This window comes from Aotus nancymaae, unplaced genomic scaffold (genome assembly GCF_030222135.1).
Source record: "Aotus nancymaae isolate 86718 unplaced genomic scaffold, 86718_ANA_hifiasm-v0.15.2.pri h1tg000009l, whole genome shotgun sequence".
Taxonomy (NCBI): domain Eukaryota; kingdom Metazoa; phylum Chordata; class Mammalia; order Primates; family Aotidae; genus Aotus; species Aotus nancymaae.
Genome location: NW_026988420.1, coordinates 9647956 through 9656530, shown reverse-complemented (window position 1 = coordinate 9656530; position 8575 = coordinate 9647956). Strand labels below are relative to the sequence as shown.

The 8575-nt window shown below is 44.2% G+C and overlaps 1 non-coding gene across 1 annotated transcript; it reads left to right on the top strand.

The window, feature by feature from the left end:
* Positions 1 to 6772: 6772 nt before the first annotated feature.
* On the top strand, positions 6773 to 6844 carry TRNAE-UUC (transfer RNA glutamic acid (anticodon UUC)). The gene has a single exon. It is a non-coding gene; the product is annotated as a tRNA-Glu (tRNA).
* The last annotated feature ends 1731 nt before the right edge of the window (positions 6845 to 8575 follow it).

Genomic DNA, 8575 nt, shown 5'->3' with positions numbered 1-8575 from the left:
GAGGGAGAAGAACGAGTAGAAGGGGGTGGTTGTCATGCAGAACCTTGTACATTATAGTCAGGATTTTGGTTTTTATTCTGAGTGAGATGGGAAGCCACTTGAGGGTTTTGAGAAGTGGCATGAGCTGATGTGTTTTAAGATTCCTTCTGCTTGCCTTGTTGAGAATAGGCTGCGGAGGTGGGGAGGTGGTGCACAGTCTAACCCAGGTGAGAGAGGATAGTGGCTCAGGCCAGGGGAATGGGAGAAGTGATCCAATTCTGGGTCTATTTTCATGATGGAGCCAATAGGATTTCCTGAGGGGTTGGAGGTAGGGTGAGAGAGAATGGAATCAAGGGTGATTCCAGGGTTCTGGGTTAAAACAACCTGGAGAATGGAGCTGCCATTAACTGGAATGGAGAAGATGCAGAGGGAGCTGGTTGGGGGAGTGGCGTTGGGGGTGGACTCTCAAGAGCTCAGCTTTAGATATGTGGAACTTGAGGTACTCATGAATTGCCCATGTGCATATGCCAAGAAGGTTGCAGCTTTAGCGGGATAGGGTGCTTTATGTTTCACAAATCCTCCAGCCTCGTATGTTGATTGCACGAATCAATCAATTAACCAATCAGTGAACAACAGTGAAGTTCTTTCTGAGTAGAGGTTGTGGGGGGAAATGATGAGATTTCTATCTCTAGACTCGGTTGAAAGAGAGAAACATTAATTTATTTTTGAACAGCCATAAATAAGGTGATATTTCTGAAAATGGATAGATGAGGAGGAATAAGGGACCAGGGACAGACATCTTCTCCATTCCAATATTAGCATCTGTGAAGTCTTAGATCACTAAATGTTCATTTTTATCAGTTTAAGAAGAGACCATAACCTCTTCCTCATTCTTCCTTGAAGATAGCATCAGGCTTCAGAATGTATGCCGCCACTGCTGCTGAAGGCATTATTATGATTATCTATGACAGTGCCCTGTTTTATGCCATATGCTTATAATAATAAAGGTAGACTTATTAAGGTATATGAAGATACATTAAGACTACAGAGATGAAATATCTGGGTTTGAATCCTGAATCTACTACTTATAAGTTGTCAAACTTTGGGCAAGTTACTTAACCTACCTATGTTTCAGTTTTCTAATCTGCAAAATGGGAATAATATTGGTACCTATCTCATTGGATCATTGTGAGAATTAAATTGTTAATATATTAAAGTGTTTAGAATTATCTGGCACATAGTGAATCCTATATGTGATAGCTATTGTTTTTATATAAAGCACTGTCAAATATACATTGGGTGCCATGATGAACATTCAACTTGGCATAATCCCTGGCCATGGACCTACTGATGATTATTGAGATAGATTACCTCATGAGGAAAGAAGAAAAGGAGTTTAGAAAGCTCACTCCACTCTGAACTACTGCTGAGAAGTTCAGAAATGAACCAGAAATAGTTTTAACCTCCCATATAAGGTCCAACTTGATTTCAACCTAGCACCTAAGGAGCAAAGTAAATTAATTGAGGGTCTCAGTGGGCCATAATTTCAATATTTGAGCAATTGCAACATGGAACAAGAAACGATAATGGTGGGCAGGTTTTCTGGATGCCAGGCCATGAAGTGCTTGTGCTCACAATTCCTTAGTGTTTTCTTGAAGAAAAACAAGAAAAGCTCATCTCATCCCACATATGAGCCCTGCTAGGAGCACACAGATGAGGGTGAATATGATGATGGTCTGGTAAAGCTCTTCCTGTCTTGTTTTGTGCTATCAGATCAGGTGAAGCGATGGTAGGGGAAGAAAGATCATGTATGTCAGCGATATTAGGAGACAGGGATGTAGTTTCTTGTTTTATGTTGTTGTTACTTAAATATCTCAATTAGTTTGCTTTGCCACTTGGGTGCTAGGTAAAAACCAAGACTATTTCTCTGGGATGGATTGATTCATTATTGGATGAAGGAATGAAGCAAGCCATCAATCATGCAAACATGCCATGAGTGCTGACGATGTGCAAAGAAAGATGCCACGCTGTGGAGATATTTTTACCTAGCTAAGGAATAGTTCTCTCTTGTTATATGCTGATTTTAAGAAGAAGTTACTTTTATAGGAGGATTTCCAAAGAAATCAAGATATTTTTAAGCAGTTCATTAAGTTGGTGCAAAAAGTCTTACATGAAAAAATATAAATATTTTAAAAAGAGATTCATTAAGTAATTAAGCCCAGATGAAATACCTGGATTTGAATCCTGCTTCTGCAAGTTACTTAATCTCCTATGTTTCTGTTTTCTAATTTGTAAAATGGGAATAATATTTGGTACCTCATTGGGCCATTGTGAGAATTAAATTGTTACTATATTAAAATGCTGATTAAGTTGTTATGTGTGCCAAGCACTGTGCTGAAAGCTGGGAATACCAGACTCTGCCATGAGGGAGCTTACTGTCTACCACAGGGAGGGAACCAGGGAACCATATCCAGCCTAATGATTGACAGAGTGGGCCCACAGAATGAGCACCTCACCCAGCATTGAGAGTTCAAGGATGTTTGCCCTGAGTCATAGAACAAGTAGGAGTTGCTAGATTTGGCACAGAGATGAGGGGCAGAATTCTATGATCTAAACAAGCCCTTGAGGAAGCTCTGTCATTCCACTGGCCTCCTGAGATCAAACCCTATTTTAGAAACTGAACCTAGTGTTAGGCCATGAAGATTAATTCACACTGACTGGTCAGTAGGGGCAGGTGCTGTTACTCAAGAGAGCTTTGAGGTTCACTTTGTGCCATAGGCTGAGTTTGGGCTGGCCAGCGCTCTTCTTGGGAGAGTGGAATTTAATCGGTGCTTGTTTGTGATGGCCTTATAAAGGATGAGTCCTGGGCCTACTAAAGTGGAAACCATTCTAACTCCTAAATGACTGGCAAACATAAGCCTGAATCACACCCCAGATTGCTTTGGCTAATGGAGATGCCTGGCAAGTACAGTATGTTTGGGGCTTTTTTTCAGTATCAAATGGTGGATAAAATGGGACAGTTGCCCAGTGAAAATCAGGCCTAGATGCATGGGAACAGGAATAACTGTTTCTTGTGTCAACAAGAAGGCTTTTTTTTGCGTGTGCGGAACTAAAGAAATGCAGCTCACTTACTGGTCTGGCCAAACTTCAAAAATTCATGTTTTTTTTTCCTCCTCCCAGGAACATTTTGTTCCTGCTGATGGTTAAAAGGTGGCAGCTTTCATATAGAAGTGCAGCAGGAAGTATTTAAGTTAGAGAAAAGGAAGGACTATGTGACAGAATGATTGAGTGCAGGACAGGGTTCCCAGGGGGATTACAAAATCTGATTTTTATTCATGGGCTTTCCTGCTAAATAACTGAAATAATAATGGTGGTAAGACGTAAGCTTATATCACCATTTTTTAAAGATCTGTGCTTTAGGATTCAGAGGAAGTACGAGTGCCTTGTGACCGAGAGGACCTGAGGTGGCTTCAGAGGCTGAGCGGACCTTGGGATTGGGGTCGGGCTTAGAAAGCAGAGCGGGAAGGCAGTGCAGAGCAAGGCGGAGCAAAGGGATGGGAAGGACAGAGCAGGATGTGGCCCCTCTGCAGAGGGACGCGGCGGGATGGTATTGGCAGGCTATGACAGGGCTGGATTATGGAAAGCCTGGAAAGCTTGTCCAGAGAATTTAGATTTTACTCAACAAGCAATGAGATGCCATTTTTCCAGGCCTTTGATCAGGAACGGGAAATGATAGAAAGTGTGCTTCAGGGATCGTGGGCTTTTAGCAACTGAAGGGGTTTTACTGTCATGTGGTTCAGTGTTTCTCAGACTCTACTGGTGTGAGAATCATTTGGAGGTGGAAGTACTTGTTAAAATTCAGATTCTCATTTGAAAGTCCTGGTGGGTGGAACTGAGAATCTGCAGGTGAACAAAGCCACTGGCGATCCTAATACCAGTGGTCTGAGGCCCACACTGGGCAAACACTGCTACCCCTTCGGCGAGCCCTGTCCAAGGGACCCAGAGAATCCTTTGAGAAACCCACAGGGTACCCACTGAGAAAAGGAATCAGCCCTAAAACAAGTTTAGGCCTAGAGAGCTGGACGCTGACTTTGGACACTGCCAGTTGAGTAGGAAGCTCTGTGCCCCTTTTTCTTCCTCTCCCTACACTCCAATCTAGAGCCTCGAAAGGCAGAAGGCCAAAGAAAGAAAGAAGTGGAGCACGCCCAGTGTGATATTTAACCAGCACACCACTGTTTTTTGACCAGTACACTGACTTTTCAAGGAAAAATCCCTGCCTTGTAGCATTTACCTGTTTCCATGGTGCAAATACTCCTAGTGTGGCCATCTCAGGCTACCAATGTGATGTCACTGAACACAGAGTTAGAAAGAGAAGCCCACAGTGGGCTCTTGTGAGCCAGTAGGAGCCTGCTCCAGCAAACTACTGCTTCGAGCTGGAAATCAGGCCCAAGCTGGGCTGGAGCGAATGATTTGAGAATGAGGACTGAGCTGTTGAACAGTGTATTGTGCTGGACTGCGTTTTATTACTTAAAGTGACCATAGGGCTCCCAGTACTTTGGGAGACCAAAGTGCGCCTCTCGAGCCCAGGAGTTCGATACCAGCCTGGGCAACAAGGTGAAACCCCATCTCTACAAAAAAGGCAAGAATTAGCCGGCCTTGGTGGTGAGTGCCACCAGCAGTCCCAGCTTCTTGGGAGGCTGAGGTGGGAGGATCACTTGAGCCCGGGAAGTCAAGGCTGCAGTAAGTCTGCACCGAGTGAGACCCCGTCTCAAAATAAATAAGTAAGTAAAACTAAAGTGACCACAGGAATTTCTGCTACTGCTCGAGTTTTCATCCACTGGTAAAGAGAAAAATGGAACAAATTTCAGTTTAGGGATAGTGAGAAACCAAAAATAAACTCACATTTTGTTTACATTCTAAGGATGGTGCCCGTCCAATGGATGGGTTACTGTGGGAAATTAGACCCTGAAAACTGGTAAGATTTTTTTTAAAAAAAGAATTATCATCAAAGGGAAATATAAAACTGAAAAGTATTTATGAAATCTGAGCCCCCAAATTGAAAACCAAGAATGTCAGGTATTCTGTAGTTAAAAGAGTTTGTTTTGGAGTTTTCTTTGGTGTTCCAAAGCAGATATCCTCAAAAGGAAAGCAGCTGTCTGATTAAAAAACAAATGAAACTCTGTACTCTGTTCAAAGATAGTACAGGAAGAACCAACCTTATAGGTACACTATGAGGATTCAATAGACACATTTGAATGTGTCTGATACACAGAGTAAGTTTGCTGTCAATTCTTCTGCTTTTTCTTCAGAGCCACATTCATTTTTTTTTTTTTTTAAAGACAGAGTCTTACTCTGTCACCCAGGCTGGAGTGCAGTGGCATGATCTCAGCTTGTTACAAGCTCCGCTTCTCGGGTTCAAGTGATTCCCTTGCCTCAGCCTCCCAAGTAGCTGGGATTACAGGGGTGCACCATCACACCTGACTAGGTTTTGAATTTTTAGTAGAGATGGGGTTTTGCCATGTTGGCCAGGCTGGTCTCGAACTCCTCAGGTGATCCACTCGCCTCAGCCTTCCAAAGTGCTGAGATTACAGGCGTGAACCACCGCACCTGGCCCACATTCACTTTCAATTATGCTGGGTTATGTTCACTCCCTGTTAGGGAGCTTCATCGTGGTAATGGGTGCAAGGCAGAACAATTTCTATTTCCAGTCTATTCCCACCCCTCCTCTTTTGAGGATGAATGTCACAGGTGAACCTTAGCCTGAGGGAGAAGGAGAACCTGCTAAGTCCCTGCGGCAGGTGGGGGAGAGAGGAGTTAGCTTTTAAATGGGCTTCCAAGTGTCCTCTGCTAGTTGAACTCTTTGAAGCTTCCACAGTTTGTCCCCAGACTTCCATTAACATGGTTTCTACTAGTAAACACAATTTGTGTGTAGCTTAAGCCACTGAGGACACCAGAACCACAGCTCCCCTCCGCCGGCCATCCTCAGTGACTGACTCTTTGTATTTCCCTAATTCAAACAGTAGACTGCTAAGGCATCAACAGCTCCCTTGAAATGCTGCTTCAAATCGAGAAGGGCCTAGGAAACCACAAGGAGTTTCCATCTATCATGAATGCGGGCAGTAAGAGACTTTCTCCACTTTTCCAAGCTACGTTTACAGACCACCCTGCCTGCTTTCGGTGACACAGATCCTGCCTTTAGCCTTGGGACCATCAGAACCTGGAATGTTCCAGGCTTCCGGGCAGTCCCCATTGCTGTTTCTTCAGAGGAAAAGATCCACTTTCAAGAACAGGGTGGTGCCTGTGGCCAGCCTGGACCAGCGCAGAGGGTAGGGACAGACTCGGGCAAGGCACTGCGCGTCTGCGGCACACACCCTGTGGGGGACGACGGCCAGTGCAGCGTGGCCTCCACTGCGCGCTGTGATGACGCCCCGCAGTCCTCACTTCTTCACCAGCCTCTGATGTTCAAACCCCAGCGCTTTTGGACTTTGCAGGAGCTCTTGTGAGGAATTGTGAACAATAGCTCATCAAATCTAGAGTCTACATCGGTGTCGACATGGTATCTAGCGCCAGGAGACTGGATGAGATCACGAAAGATGCGAGTGTAGATAGAAGAAAGATTTAAGCGGCCGGGCAAGGAGAGGAACAGTAGAATGCGAGCCAGAACGGCTAAAACGGCTGCAGACTTTGCGCAGGCGCAAGTGTAGGTTTGACGCCTGCAGACAAACTAGATAGAGCGGGCGGAAGCCGACTGTGAAGACTCAATTTGTCTGGGCTTGCGATCGTTCTTGTCGTCTCCCACATGGTCTAGCGGTTAGGATTCCTGGTTTTCACCCAGGCGGCCCGGGTTCGACTCCCGGTGTGGGAACGCTAAGATTTTAGAGTGACATTTAGTCAGTTGAGATTCTTCCTAACTCTCAAGAGGCGTGTTTTTGGTCAAAACTATAATTCTATTTCAAAGCACGCGGGACGCATCGGGGCTAAAGGGAACTCAGGATCTACCCCAAGAGAGGGAGTGAGGGTCAAATGCACTCAGACTCCAGCCACCTGCCGCAGGTGGTGGAAGGAATATAGCTGGCAACAGCCGGAAGTCAGCTTTTGAAATGTGACATTAGGTCTGAGGTGAAGGAAAGAAGAGGAACCAATGCCAAAATACACCCACTGGTTTTTCTGCAGTATTTTCACCTTGTACTGTGGAGATGAGCAAATGACCAAAAAAGTGCTCTTTTTTGAAAGAAACAGAAAAGATGCAATTTTAGAACATTATAGGGCCTTTTTTGTTGTTGTCAGGAGGATGCTGGGAGGCGGGAGAGGCATTACATGGCTTTTAAGTTACCTAAAGTGATTCTAGGACAGCAAGATTTCTATAAAATACAGATGATTAAAGGTTGGGTAGTTCAATGTACAATCTATTGCCTTTATGATGCAGAGAGCTAACTAAACCAGTCTGGAAAGTGGGGAAGAAAATTAGGTTATAACAAAAACTGAGGCTCCAGCCGATGGCAAAAAACCAAACCGAAACAAAACCAACAAATTTTCCTCTTAACATATTTATTTGACACATTGTGTTTAAAAAAATTTTGTGATATGCGAGATTAGAAGTCTTAGTACTGACGTGGCAATTTGCAATTGCTATGCAAATTAGTGCATCCTTCTGTTTTTAGATGAGATTATCTAAAATGAAGACTATATTTAAATAAAGACTAAAAGACTATAATCTTATCTAATAATAACATTATTTTTATTTTTATTATTTATTTATTTTTTGAGACAGTGTTTCGCTCATTACCCAGGCTGCAGTGCAATGTTGTGATCTCAGCTCACTGCAACCTCTGCCTCCTGGGTTCAAGCGATTCTCCTGCTTCAGCCTACCAAGCAGCTGGGATTACAGGCGCCTGCCACCATGCCCGGCTAATTTTTTTTTTTTTTTTTTTTTGAAGACGGGGTTTCACCATGTTGGTCAGGCTGGTCTTGGACTCCCGACCTCAGGTGATCCGCCCGCCTTGGCTTCCAAAGTGCTTGGATTACAGGCGTGAGCCACTACGCCTGGCCTAATTTTGTATTTTTAATAGAGTTGGGGTTTCACCATGTTAGTCTGGCTGGTCTTAAACTCCTGACCTTAAGCGATCCACCCGCCTCAGCCTCCCGAAGTGCTGGGATTACAGGCGTGAGCCACCATGCCTGGCCTATTTATTGTTTGAGTGTTATTTTAGATTATTTTACTTTCAGATGATATTATTATCCCTGTATCAGCCAGAGGCCCTGTAGGAAACTGATGACACATCTTAGCAGAGTGCTTAATCAGGGATTAAGTTTTTCTTAGGGTTTAGGGAAATAAGAAGGGGTGATGCAGCTCTCACGGCTCCTGAACCTAAGGGGCAAGGCCAGGGAGGGTAGCTGATGCCGGGGAGTTGCCCGGCAGAAGCTGTGTGTTTTTTGTTTGTTTTAAACTTGTTTTCAGGCCAGGCACCGGGACTCATGCCTATAATCCCAACACTTTGGGAGGCAGAGGTAGGAGTATCACTTGAGCAGGAGTTGGAGACCAAGATCAGCCTGCACAGCTTAAGGAGATAACATCTCAAAAAAAAAAAAAATTAGG